Source organism: Herpailurus yagouaroundi, unplaced genomic scaffold (assembly GCF_014898765.1).
Source record: "Herpailurus yagouaroundi ecotype Mexico unplaced genomic scaffold, PumYag 199, whole genome shotgun sequence".
NCBI classification, from domain to species: domain Eukaryota; kingdom Metazoa; phylum Chordata; class Mammalia; order Carnivora; family Felidae; genus Herpailurus; species Herpailurus yagouaroundi.
Window position 1 is genome coordinate 21011422 of NW_024412430.1, and position 11844 is coordinate 21023265.

The 11844-nt window shown below is 58.0% G+C and overlaps 1 long non-coding RNA gene across 3 annotated transcripts; it reads left to right on the plus strand.

Moving 5' to 3' along the window:
* The first annotated feature begins 833 nt into the window (after window positions 1-833).
* LOC121013759 (uncharacterized) lies at window positions 834-8304 on the plus strand. 3 transcript variants are annotated; one of them, XR_005782911.1, is made up of 4 exons: window positions 1748-2293; window positions 2921-2970; window positions 3215-7172; window positions 7330-8304. It is a non-coding gene; the product is annotated as an uncharacterized LOC121013759 (long non-coding RNA). The 3 variants fall into 3 exon arrangements; XR_005782909.1 differs by lacking the exon at window positions 1748-2293 and adding an exon at window positions 834-1741 and having other exon boundaries at window positions 2921-7172; XR_005782910.1 differs by having other exon boundaries at window positions 2921-7172.
* The last annotated feature ends 3540 nt before the right edge of the window (window positions 8305-11844 follow it).

The following is an 11844-nucleotide window of genomic DNA, read 5'->3' on the forward strand; positions in this document are numbered from 1 at the left end:
TGGGGATTCGGGCTCTCCGGTTCTGAAACCAGACCTGCAGGGGCAAGGATGGGCATGGAAGGGGAGACGAAGAGGAGACACTGTAATAAAGCCAGTACAGTCATCATCACCACGTAGCCGAGGTTGGACGGTCACCAAATGAAACTTTCAGAGTTTAGAACGAAAGCAAAATCCTTGGCTCGGCTGATCAAGCCATTCCCTGTGTGGCCCTCCCTAGCTTCCAGGCACCTCTCCCCAAGGCACCCACCTGGTACCCGTGCACACGTGCACACTGACAGACACTCATGGACACGCCAGTGCAACGGGAAGGCTGCCTCGGGGAAACACCGGGCTCTCTCCTGCCCGTGCTAGGGTAGGCGGTTATTATTAGGCCTTAACATGATGCCTGGAGGCTGGCAAAGGGGAGTCACTGCCACGGAGGGGGCAGTTACAGACCTGTCCTGGGAGCATTCCAAGGCAAAGCCAAGGGAAGCTGGAAGAAACCAGCCCCTCCCACGACAAAGGCCAGAGACCCTGCCCAAATAAGGGAAAAAAGGCACAAAACCCTAGTCCCCTCCCCTAGTAATTAATATTCCACCCCCGGTTAACAACTATCAATATAAGACAGAGCCCCAAACCCCGTACATCCTGGAGCTCGCTCACATCTCCAGAGTTCGCTCTTTTTTTTTAATTTTTTTTTAACGTTTATTTATTTTTGAGACAGAGAGAGACAGAGCGTGAGCAGGGGAGGGGAGAGAGAGGGAGACACAGAATCTGAAACAGGCTCCAGGCTCCGAGCAGTCAGCACAGAGCCCGACGCGGGGCTCGAACTCACGGACCGCGATATCATGACCTGAGCCGAAGTCGGATGCTTAACCGACTGAGCCACCCAGGCACCCCTCAGAGTTTGCTCTTAAACAAACTTTCCTACTAGCACCGTTCAACCACTGTCTGGTCTGTCCTTGAATTCTTTATGGGGACGAGACCAGAGCGTGTGGTGTCGTCCAGGGGTCTCCACGGTCCACCGGGCAACACTTACACTCCGGCTCCCGCGCCCTCTCCCCGATCCTCCATTATCCGATAACCATGGGGGTGCTGGTCAGAGCGCACAAACTTGCAGTCTTGAGATGAACAAGTTCTGGAGGCCTCACAGAGCAGGGGGGCTATAGCTAATGATATTGTATCACAGGGGCGCCTGGGTGGCTCAGTCAGTTAAGAGTCCGACTTTGGCTCAGGTCATGATCTCATAGATCGTGGGTTTGAGCCTCCCAGCTGGGTTTGGGTCTCCCAGCTGTCTGTGCTGACAGCTCGGAGCCTGGAGCGGGCTTCGGGTTCTGTGTCTCCCTCTCTCTGCCCCTCCTCCACTCAACTTCTGTCTCTCAACAATAAATGAACACTAAAAAAATTTTAATGTATTGGAAAACAGTGAAGGGCTGAACATACAAAGGCCAGATCACCTGCGACCAGATCACAACAGAACCCCTACAGCCATCAGCTTCGACCATGCCCACCCAGGACCTGCTTTCAGCTCGGGACCAGCAGCCCAGTCTGCTCCCCAGACCAGTACACAGGTGCCCCTCCGGCTGACCGCGCTGGCGTCCGAGTACCCACACCTTGCACTGGCAGCTCTCCATCCCTGCCTGCCTCTGAGGCTCTGCTGAACCAGCGACGGGGCTGCACCCCGCCAAGATCACCCCGCAGCCTTCACTTGCTCTGTCTGGGTGGTCCCCTCTCCACCACACAAGGAGTAAGATGGACGCCTGTGAGTAAAGCCTCTTTCTGCCCAGGTTCAATGTCCGGTTCCTCTGGGGGTCACCTGGGTCAGGTGGTTCCATGCCCCTCCCAGCAGCGGTCAGCCAGGCCTCCCCTCCACTCTTGGAAAACACAACAGAGGCCTCTTTTGGGGCCAGCCACCAAGCGAGGCCTGAAGATCCCACAGAAAGATGGGTCGTAAGTAGGCAAAACAACTCCCAGGATTTGCTTGCCCCAGGGAGAGAAAAAAAAAAAAAAATCCTCCGCACAAACTGCAAGACAAAAGCCCAATCCTCCAGCAGCCCTTTCCCAGAACCGCCACCTGGCACCCTCCCACACACACCCTGGCCCGGGGCCGGGCCCAGGTGCCGGCCGGCAGGGTGCCGGTGCAGCCTGTGGGAGCCAGAGCCTCTGCGAATCCTGATCACAGCTGCCCCAGCACACTTGGCCCCGGGAACTCACTCGCCACCCAGGCGCCAGCCGGACCGAGAACGTCAGGGTTTTCCTCCCGGATCCGGGAGCTGCTTGAGCTGAAACCTGGAACCCACCCACCTCACCCCAAGTACTGAACTTCTGTGGCCAATTCTTTCTCCTGGGGAAGGTCAAGTTGTACTTGGCATGGAGGGCTGTTTGGGCTGACGGGTTCTGGGAAGGTGATCTAGTCCTGAAGGGCTGTCTGCCCCTCCCTGAGTGAGGTTTCCAGGCCCGCTGATAAAAGGCCACTAAATCTAATGTCACAGGCTTGGGGCTTTCACTAAGCTTTTCTGTATCCTGGTTCTCTTTGTAAGGTTTGGGCCAGCAGGGGGCTTCTAGGACAGATACTGACGGCCCAGGCTATCTATTGCTTCTAGAAATAGGAAGCCCCAAGGCTTATCTCTCAGCCCCTGTAGGGTGTTTTTGGTAACCCTTCTCCCCTCTGGGCTGTGGTTTAATTATCTCTGGGGTTAGGTCAAAATTTTTTAAAATTAGCAAACCCTTGGGGCACCTGGGTGGCTCAGTCGTAGAGTGTCGACTCTTGATTGCGGCTCAGGTCACGGTCTGTGGGATCAGGCCCGCGTCAGTGCGGAGCCTGCTTGGGATTCTGTCTCTCTGTCTCTGCCCCTCCCCCAGTCATGCTCTGTCTCTTTCAAAATAAACAAACATTAGAAAAAAATTAGCAAACCCTTAAGCATTGTTCGTTCTCATGCAGCAGCCTGTGATCCGTCCCACCACCCTCATCAAGGACCTCGAAAGCGGCTGGTAAGAAATGGGGGTGGTGGGCCCTGGAGGCCAGTGGGGTGACCCTGAGTGTGCTGCACCTGCAAACCACCTGGGGAGATTTCGGAACTCCAGGGCCCAGCTCGAACCCAGACTCAGTAGATGGTCGGCTCTCCGGGAGGGCTGGGCCCACAGCACGCGGGAGGGCAAGGGTCAAAGGGTAGGGGTCGGCATGCTGCAGTCACCTGGCAGTTTTAAAAACTTCTGCACATCCGTTCACTCCCAGAGATCCTGATCAGTCTGGGATGAGACCCTGATGGTCTCAGATTGAAAGGCGCCTACACAGCAGAATCACCTGGGGGGGCTTCCCAAACAACCTTCGGTATCTGGGCTCCACTCTCGACGACTTGGGTTTCATGCAGGGCAGCGGCCCTCAAACCCAGGCTGCACCCAGCAGCCTTCCTGGAGGTGGGGCCCGGTGCCCCCAACACTGAGACCCAGAGGACCCCATGACCCGGGACCCCCAGGATCCCTGACATCCTTTCGGGATCGCTGTTAGCTCACAACGCTTTCCTTTACAACACCCAGATGTAATCCGCCTCTGCCTACTTCACACCCCACTTTCTCAAGGGTTTCTCAGAGCCCTCGGCAGAGGGGAGCCCCACCCCTGCTCTTCCCGCCTCCTCTGGCATCCTCTCTGAGTAAATTTTCTGGCTGTGACAATATGGTTGCTTATCTTGAAAAATAAGTTTCGGTTTACACGTAATGGGTTTATTATGTGTTTTTTTTTTAATTAGTAAATATTTGAAGATTTCTCTTCATTGCTAACATGGTAACTGTTTGGCAGATGCAACTCTCAGATCACCAGTTCAGGCTCTACCCCTTGCCAGAGCTGTAACCTGTCACCAAATGCCCAGCTAAAGGGCATAATTAACGCCTACTCACAGGGGAACCGAGAGGCTTAACGCAAAGCGGGTTGTTAAGCCCGAGCTAGAACAGGCGCTTAGTACAAGGTTCCTTGCCCCCTCGCCCTCCCGTCAGGGAGCAACCGGTCTGTAGTCACCTGGATTCTGGGCTCAGGGATCTGGGTTCGTCGAGCCAGTTCTTCTCTGGCAGTGATATCAGGGTATGAGTCCCTCTCGAAGGCCTCGATGAGCACCTGGTACTGGGTCTTGCTGAACTTGGTCCTTTTGCGTCTCCGACCTCCCTGGGGCGCTGGGACAGATTCGCACCCAGAAAGAGGAGGTGTTAGTCTGACCCCACGGTTAGGTCCGTTTTGAGACTCGCTCCCCGTCCAAGTCAGCGTGCAGCCTCCCCAAGACGAGGTGTCTGCCTACAGACACGGGACTCCGGCCCCTCTGAAAAAGCCTCCCAGTCGTCCCGAGCTGCTGCCCCTGGCCGGTGCCCTAGGCGGACATGCTGGGGACCCTCCCTGAGCTCCCGCACCGACGGCTGCACCTGCTCTCCCCACATGAGCTGACCCCCCCCCCCCCCCGCCCCCAATCCCCGGCTGCGGGCTGCGGGCTGTGAGGGCATCTCGCAGGGCTCGGCCGCTCCGGGATGGGCACGACTGGGTCTCCCAGCCTCCGACTGGCCACTACCTCTGCTTGTGCCCAAGACACACGAGTGGGGAGAGAGGCCAAAAACCACAAGATAAGGAGACTTCGTGTGCAAAAGCCCAGCCCAGGGGATTTCTGTCTGTCAACACGGGTTTTTTTCCCCCGTGACCTGGGGAAGCTTGCTGGTCCCCAACCCCGGGCCGGGCAGAGCGGGCTCCCCTCTGACGGGATTCAGGTCAACACAGAATCCGCTGTGGAGAAAAGCCCGCAGAATACACGGCCCCGGGGGAAGCCGGGCTCCCTTCCCTCCTGTCCTCCTCAGGCCCCACAGTGCCAGCCAGCAGCCCCCACCAGAGGGGACTTGTGGACTGAAAAATGGTGTCTCCCGTGCTCCTCGAGGGGGCCTTTCCGGGTTTGGTCCGGGGTGTTGGTCTCTCCTCCCAGGTCCCCAAACCAGACGTCACGGTGAGCAACGCCTGAGACCTGCCTGGACCCCACTGCCCGGCCTCTCCGGCCACCACCCCCACCCCCAGGACCCCCCTCTAGGACTCACGGTCTGAAGACATGACCAAGCTGGAGACTGAAGCAGGTCAGAGGGATCTCGGTAAGAACTGCCTCCCTCTCTCCCACCCGCCCCAGGTCTTATAGAAAAGGCCGAGGGTCCCACCCAGTTAAGCCCCTGGTTAGCACTTTGCAAGACCCACCTCCCTTAATACTATCTTCTCGGGAAGCGATGATCCCAGAGTGCTGCCAGACCACCCATCCCTCAACTGCTCTGGGCCCTGCAGGGCTGCGAAGGGTGAGCGCACCCGCATGCGTCCGGGCTTAAGACAGGACTTCAGGCTGCCAAGTGCAGGCTCTGCCGACCACGTGCATTGCCAGTGGGTGCTGTTTCGAGGGGCTTGGCCACCAGTGAATTAAGCAGAAGGAATGTCAGTGAGCACCTGCCGTGCAGCACAAATACGCGCCCCCTGCCCAGACCCGCGCCCAGAGCAGACCGGGACCCACACTCCTTGCTCAGCTGCCATGGAACCCTCCACTGCTGCTTCCTCATCTGTACCCTCCGAATCGTAACGGGCAAAGTGTGACCACGAAACGAGCTTCTCGTAAGGCAGCTGCCTCTGTGCCTGCCCGGCCCCCAGAAGGTTCGGATTTAGGTTGGTGCCGTACGTCCGAGCCCCCTTCTCTTGAACCTGGGTGGACGGATCAAGTCCCAAGGGTTTTAGTAATTTAGTAGTGTGTAAATCCACGTAAACAGGACAGCCCGTTGCGACGGTCCCCAAGCTTCAGGTCCCGGGAGAGGCGGAGAAGAGCAGAGGCTGCAGTGTCTTCGGTCGAAGGCTTATCTCACTTTGGAGATCAGCAGGGCGGGGCGTTACTTGCAACCCCTTTTAATGGATGTCAAGTATTGCCTTTCAAACTGTGTCGGGTTTTGCTCGGTTTTGTTTCTGGCTGGGTTAATTTGCAAGTGAAAAGTTCTGGGACGTCCTCGTGAGGTTGACTCAGACGAGCAAAGAAAGAGAAAGAAATTATTTTCACCCAAGTCTGTGCTGAACTGATAGCCGTCAAGTGTCCGAGGGGGCAGCCCTGAGGAGATGGAGGAGCCGAGAAGCTGCGTGGGACTGTCCTGGGGGCTGCTGAGAGCCACTGGAAATGCCACGTTCGACTCCCCAGAGAGTCCCGGGAAGCCTGGTCCTCGAGCTGCAGGCCGCGAAGCTCGGGGGCACAGGAGCACTGCCCTCCTGGCCTGCTTCGAGGGCCCAGCTGCTGTCCGCCCCCCGACAGGGAAGAAGCAGGCGACGAGTCCAGAGTGCTTCCAGTCCTAAAAGGCACCCCCGTTCTGGTCAGAAATGATCCCCAAAGCTGTGGGTCCTTGAAGGACGTGCGCAGGGTCTCTGAGTGTGCTCGACATCGGAGAGCCAGCCTGGGAGGAACGGAGCCGCCCGACAGTTACCAACGTCTCTGCTCCTCCCCTGGGGGACGGACACACCAGCTACAAGCTACCTCGGTCCCCCCACGCAGCCCCGTGTTGCCCCATGCCGCCCTGAAGCCACCACACACCACACACCACACACCACCCCACAATGATCCCAAAGCTTCACATAAGCCACTGCAGCCCTACAGGCCTACGAGGCCCCCCAGCACTCCACACGACCCCCCGCGCCCACTGCCGGCCTTTCCACCCTTGAAAGCTCTCCCTTCTTCTCTGGCCTCCCACGGTCCCATTGAAGACCTGCTAAGTCTGAGGAGCCCCACCGCCCGTGCAGGGGCGAGTGGAAGAGAGAGGGGGGTCCCGAGGCGCAGGCGTAAGAAGGGCCGGGATACGTGACCCGAGCAGGTTGGCACAGGAGCAGAAGTTCTAGAAAGGTGTTCCGGGAGTTGGTGGTAGGAAAGGTTGGATCCAGAGACTGAGGGGGCTGTTCCGCAGAGGGACTCTGGGGTCTGGACCCCCTGCTTGGGGCCAAGCCCTGGCAAAGCCCTGTAGCAAGCGGTCCTCGCCTCTGCTCGCATCCCCGTTTCTTCCAGAGCAGAGGTCAGGCCCGGGCCCGCGACAGACGCAGCCCTGGATTCAAGCCAGCCTTGGCCCTGACTGTGGCCAGGCTCCTCCCCTGCCACAGGCCGTGAGGGCGTTTCTGTCCGGCAACCCACACGTGGCGACTCCAAGCTGGGATGTGCCGTGAGCGGGTACGCACTCTGCTTTGTGAACACTCGAGACACACAACATGAAGCAGCTCAGTGATGTCTGCATTCGTAATATGGCCAAAGCAATGACACGTTTGACACACTGGGTAAACTAAAATGTATTACCAAAATCCGTGTCACCTGTGTTCTGTTGCTGCAGAAGGGAGCCCCGGACAGTGGACACTGAAGCTGCCGGCAGACCTCGCCGCTGTGTGGGCAGAGCTGGGGAGCCAGCCCCGGCCCTGGGACAGCTGCCTGTCTGCGTTTCCACGGCAACGTACGGAGGGATGCCAAGCCTCCTGCCTTTACAGACAAATGCTTATGTCCTCTATCTTTTTCCCAAATCACCCCCCAAAACAGGTGACGATTCTTGACCTCTGCCCCTTCCCCACCTCTCTGGAAGAGAGGGCCCAGGACACCTGCGGAGTTGATTGCTGCCCAGGTGCACAGGTAGCGCTCCCAGAGGGAGACGCGTTTTGGAGACTGAGGACTGTGCTCTTGGTGGAGAGAGGGCCCGCTCTCCCCTCGCCTTTGTCCAGCGAACTGCCCTGCCTAAGGACAGAGCGTGGCCTTGATGGGACACTTTGCTGTCTGAGCCTCGGTGTCTGTAACAGTGAAACTCTAAAAGCTTTTGAAATGCAAACGGACTGGCCCTGGCCCACTTGGAGCACCACCCAAGGATTTCATGGCTCCAGGCAGGAGGGATACACTAGTCCCAATGTTGGCTGAGCCTTTTCTCCAAGTTTCTATTCCTAGGAGGTTATAACTATGAGTCAGAAAATTACCATAAATTACCCTGGGGCTGGGGCTGGGGGTAGGCTGAAGGCCAGGGGGGTTGGGAAATCACTTCCCCAAGGGGACCACTCCCACCACTGGCAGAGCCCAGAGCCAACATTGGAACCTGAACTTGAGAGTCCAGACTTTGGGGGGTGGGGTGCTGCTGGTCATGATCAAGCTTCTGTCACTTGAAAACGGCAGCGGTCTGGGGTCAGGACACAGACAACAACACAGAGACACAGTCCCTTCCTCCACATCCTAATTTTGTTAGTTCCATTAGGAAAATATGTCATACAAATGAAGTTAAAACCCAACAATAATCCCAGTTTTTGAAATGGTATAAAATTGGGGCGCCTGAGTGGCTGAGTTTGGTTAAGCGTCTGATTTAGGCTCAGATTATGATCTCAAGGTTCGTGGGCTCAAGCCCCGCATCGGGCTCTCTGCTGTCAGCGCAGAGCCTGCTTGGATCCTCTGTCCCTCTCTTTCTCTGTCCCTCCCCCGCTCATGCTCTCCCTCAGAAATAAAATAAGCATTTTTAAAAAATGGTATAAAATTAGAGTAAAACATCTTCCAGGTTTCCATGGCCCCTGACGCCCGCCCCTGCGATGGCAACCCCAGGAGAAACGTTTACGTTATCCCGCTGCATTTTCCTTGTGTTTCTATATATAGTATCTCATTTATTTACAAACAAGGTGAGCAAGCTACATCTGTGAGGCACTTCCTGCGGCAGGCCCCAGTGCAGCTGACCAGGGTTCACTCGCCCTCCAATCATCCTGCCTCCACGGATAGGCGTGTCCTTTCTCTCCTGTATTTTGGAGTCCGGTGGATGTCCCTGCGGGGACAGATGAGCGTTGACGAGACTCATCTCGGGCGGGGAGAGGGGAGGGGGCGGGGCGCTGCCTCAGCCCAGCAGGACCGCCACATGTGGGGCGGCCTGGCCTCCAGGGAAGATGCCAAGCCCGGGCCGAGGCTCCCAGGAGGAAGGGGGTCTCGTTTACCCGCAGCCTCCACCTGGAAGGAGCTGTTTGATTCTGTCAGAGGAGGGATTGCCTGTGGGTAAGGACTTCGGCTGATACAGAGCAAATGTTTTCAGGGCAGAATGTGTCCTCCTGTTGTAGCCAAACGTTGAAGCATCTTTACAAAGTCCTGGGTGAAGCTTGGAGACCCTCTGGCTCTGTGTTGTCCCCACCTCCAGCCTGGGCAAGCCATCCACCTGCCAACGCTCAATGTTGCCTTTTTACGGAGCCCGAATAGAGAGAAGGGGCAGAGGCGGGAATCCCACAGAGCAGCTTAGCTGAACTCTGGACAGTCTGTCCTGGGATGCCCGGCCCTCAGCAGTAGCCATCGATGGAGGGATGGAGGAGCAGATACGTTTGTTTGTTAAATGTTTATTTATTTTTGAGAAAGAGAGTGGGGGAGGGGCAGAGAGAGGGGACACAGAGGATCCGAAGCAGGCTCTGTGTGATCAGCACAGAGCCCAACACTGGGCTCGAATTCACGGACTGTGAGATCATGACCTGAGCCGAAGTCGGACACTCAACGGACTGAGCTGCCCAGGTGCCGCAAGGACCAGATCTGTTAAAGGACATAGGTCCTGCTTTCTGCAGCCCCCAGAACATACGCTGAATCGAGGCCATCACGACGAAGCCTGGAGTGCATAGGCTCGCTGCTGTTTGCAGTCCTGTTCCCAGCCATTGCCCCCAGGTGCATGGCGGGAGCCCTGCGACAAATCAGGGACCTCGGGGAGACGGAGGTTGTTGGATATTTCAGTTATATTCTACCTGACCTGATATCTGGAGGCCTCTCCTTGAGGTTGGCCTGTACTGTCGTGAGTTGTTCTGAGCAAAGCGAGGGGCGCCCGAGGCCCCGCACCTGAGGCACCTAGGCGCCAGGTGGACCCTATCACTGTCCCTGTAAGAGGCCCCATGCCCTCGGCCCCCGGGAACCTGCCCAGGTGGACCCCATCACCATTTGCCCAGCCGGTGGTGCTGTTGCTGATTCAGACTCGGAGCTTGGTGCTCTCTGCGTGTGGTTGATTAGAGCAGCTGGGAATTGCTCTAGGATGTTCTCCGTTCCTGCAGGGCCAGTGGAGCTGGCCAGTCCCTTACAGGATGGGAATAAGAATGGCTTTTGGTCAGCCAGCAGGACATGTTTGGGGGAGATGCCCAGAGGGCGAAGGGCGCTGGAACAGTCAAGGTAACAGAGTTGCAGGAACAGGGGCCATCCCTGCAGATGGCTTGTGGGCGGGCACGGTCTGCTGGACTTGCTCCTGGGCCTTGAGTCAGGTCCACTCTAGAGTCTGAGCGAGGCGTGGCCATCGGGGGACAGTGAGTACCCAGGGGGAGGTCCGGCCTTTGTGCTGGAGTGGAGCTGGAAGCCTTCGGACAGTGCCTGGGGTGCTGGCGGTGGTAGCGGGAAGCAGGGAGCAAGGCCTGTCGCGGACGTGTCGCGCGCAAAGCAGGAGCTGTGTCCCAGTGCACCGAGCAGTGAACGCGGCAGCAGGAGGCCCCTGCCTCACGAGGCCCAGGCCGTCACGCCGGGGTGATGCGGGAAGTGCCCTCAGAGTGGCTGCCGTGGTTTACGGTCCACTGTTTGGCCACAAAGGTGAAATGCTGCCCAGAGTGCCAGCCAGTGGGCAGGGGACTTCCTCCCAGTTTGCGAGCCTCTGCTAGAGGCAGGGTCTGCAAGCCCAGCTATTCCAGAAAAAATAACACTCTGCACGGTTGTCAGGGTCGGTCAGGGGGAGGCATGTGTGCAACTTGGCCTCCAGGTTACTGTGCCACGGGCACTGGCCCTCCCCCCCCAACCCATGTGCAGAGAACACCTGGGAGGGGAAAGTCCCAGTGTCCAAGAGGTCACCGCGCACCGTCCCCATCATGCTCTCGGGCTGGGGTGACGTTGTCCGAGGCACTGGCGTACTTGGGGTGGTAGGGGCCAGCCAGGCGGAGGGCGACCCACCCAGGAGGAGACCCATGAGGGGCAAGAGCGGGCTGGTGTTAAGTCCCGAGTCCATCTGCGAGGGCCCGGGCTCAGGGTGGCGCTGCAGTGTGGGCTCTGTGGCTCGGCGAGCGGATTGTAGGCAGTTCCACCTGCTCGTGGCGGGTGCGCCTTGTCCGTGTCCGAGTCTCGTGGAGATTCTATCCACGGTGCTTACAGATTCCGGACACCCTGATGGGCTAGTTGTCACCACGTTTGTGGATGGCCGCTTCACAGTCCGGAGACTTCCCCATTAAACTGTGGCATATCGTCAGAGCACACCCCTGCCAGCCAGACGGGCTGACTTGGTTACACTGGGAGGGCCCTCTGCCCGGGGCATAACCGGAGGCAGGGGATAAGGAGGAGCAACCCGTTTCCACGGCCCCAGTTAATGAGAGGGAGGTGAGCTCAGGGTCAGAACCCACGGCTGGCGGCCCACTGGCTGAAGCCCTTCTGGCGGGGCCTGTAGCACTGGCACTGATTCTGTTCCAGCCCATAGTCCGGGACGCGTTACCCTCCGAGGCCCACCTGCCACCCCACCATCCGGGCTGTGCAGGGGAGAGCAGGAGCCACAACCCAGGAGAGCATGTACAGGCTTGCAGGGCCTCTTGGGGACTCGGTCTGGATATTGACCCCAGGTGCAGTGTGGCTGCCTCGGAGCCCGAGGTCATTCACCCCTCCACCTAGGGCAGGGTGGAGGCTTGGCCCACGTCTGCCGATAACAACCACTATATTCCAGGATTCCTTTGTGGATTTCACTTCCCAATGGCATCACTAAGCAGAAGACCTCTTTTCCTGTCTCTGAGACCCACACAGTCCCACTAGAGAGGGAGAGAGAGACAGAGCGCAATCAGTAGAGGGCCAGAGAGAGAGGGAGACAGAGGATCTGAAGCAGGCTCCAGGCTCTGAGCTGTCAGCACAG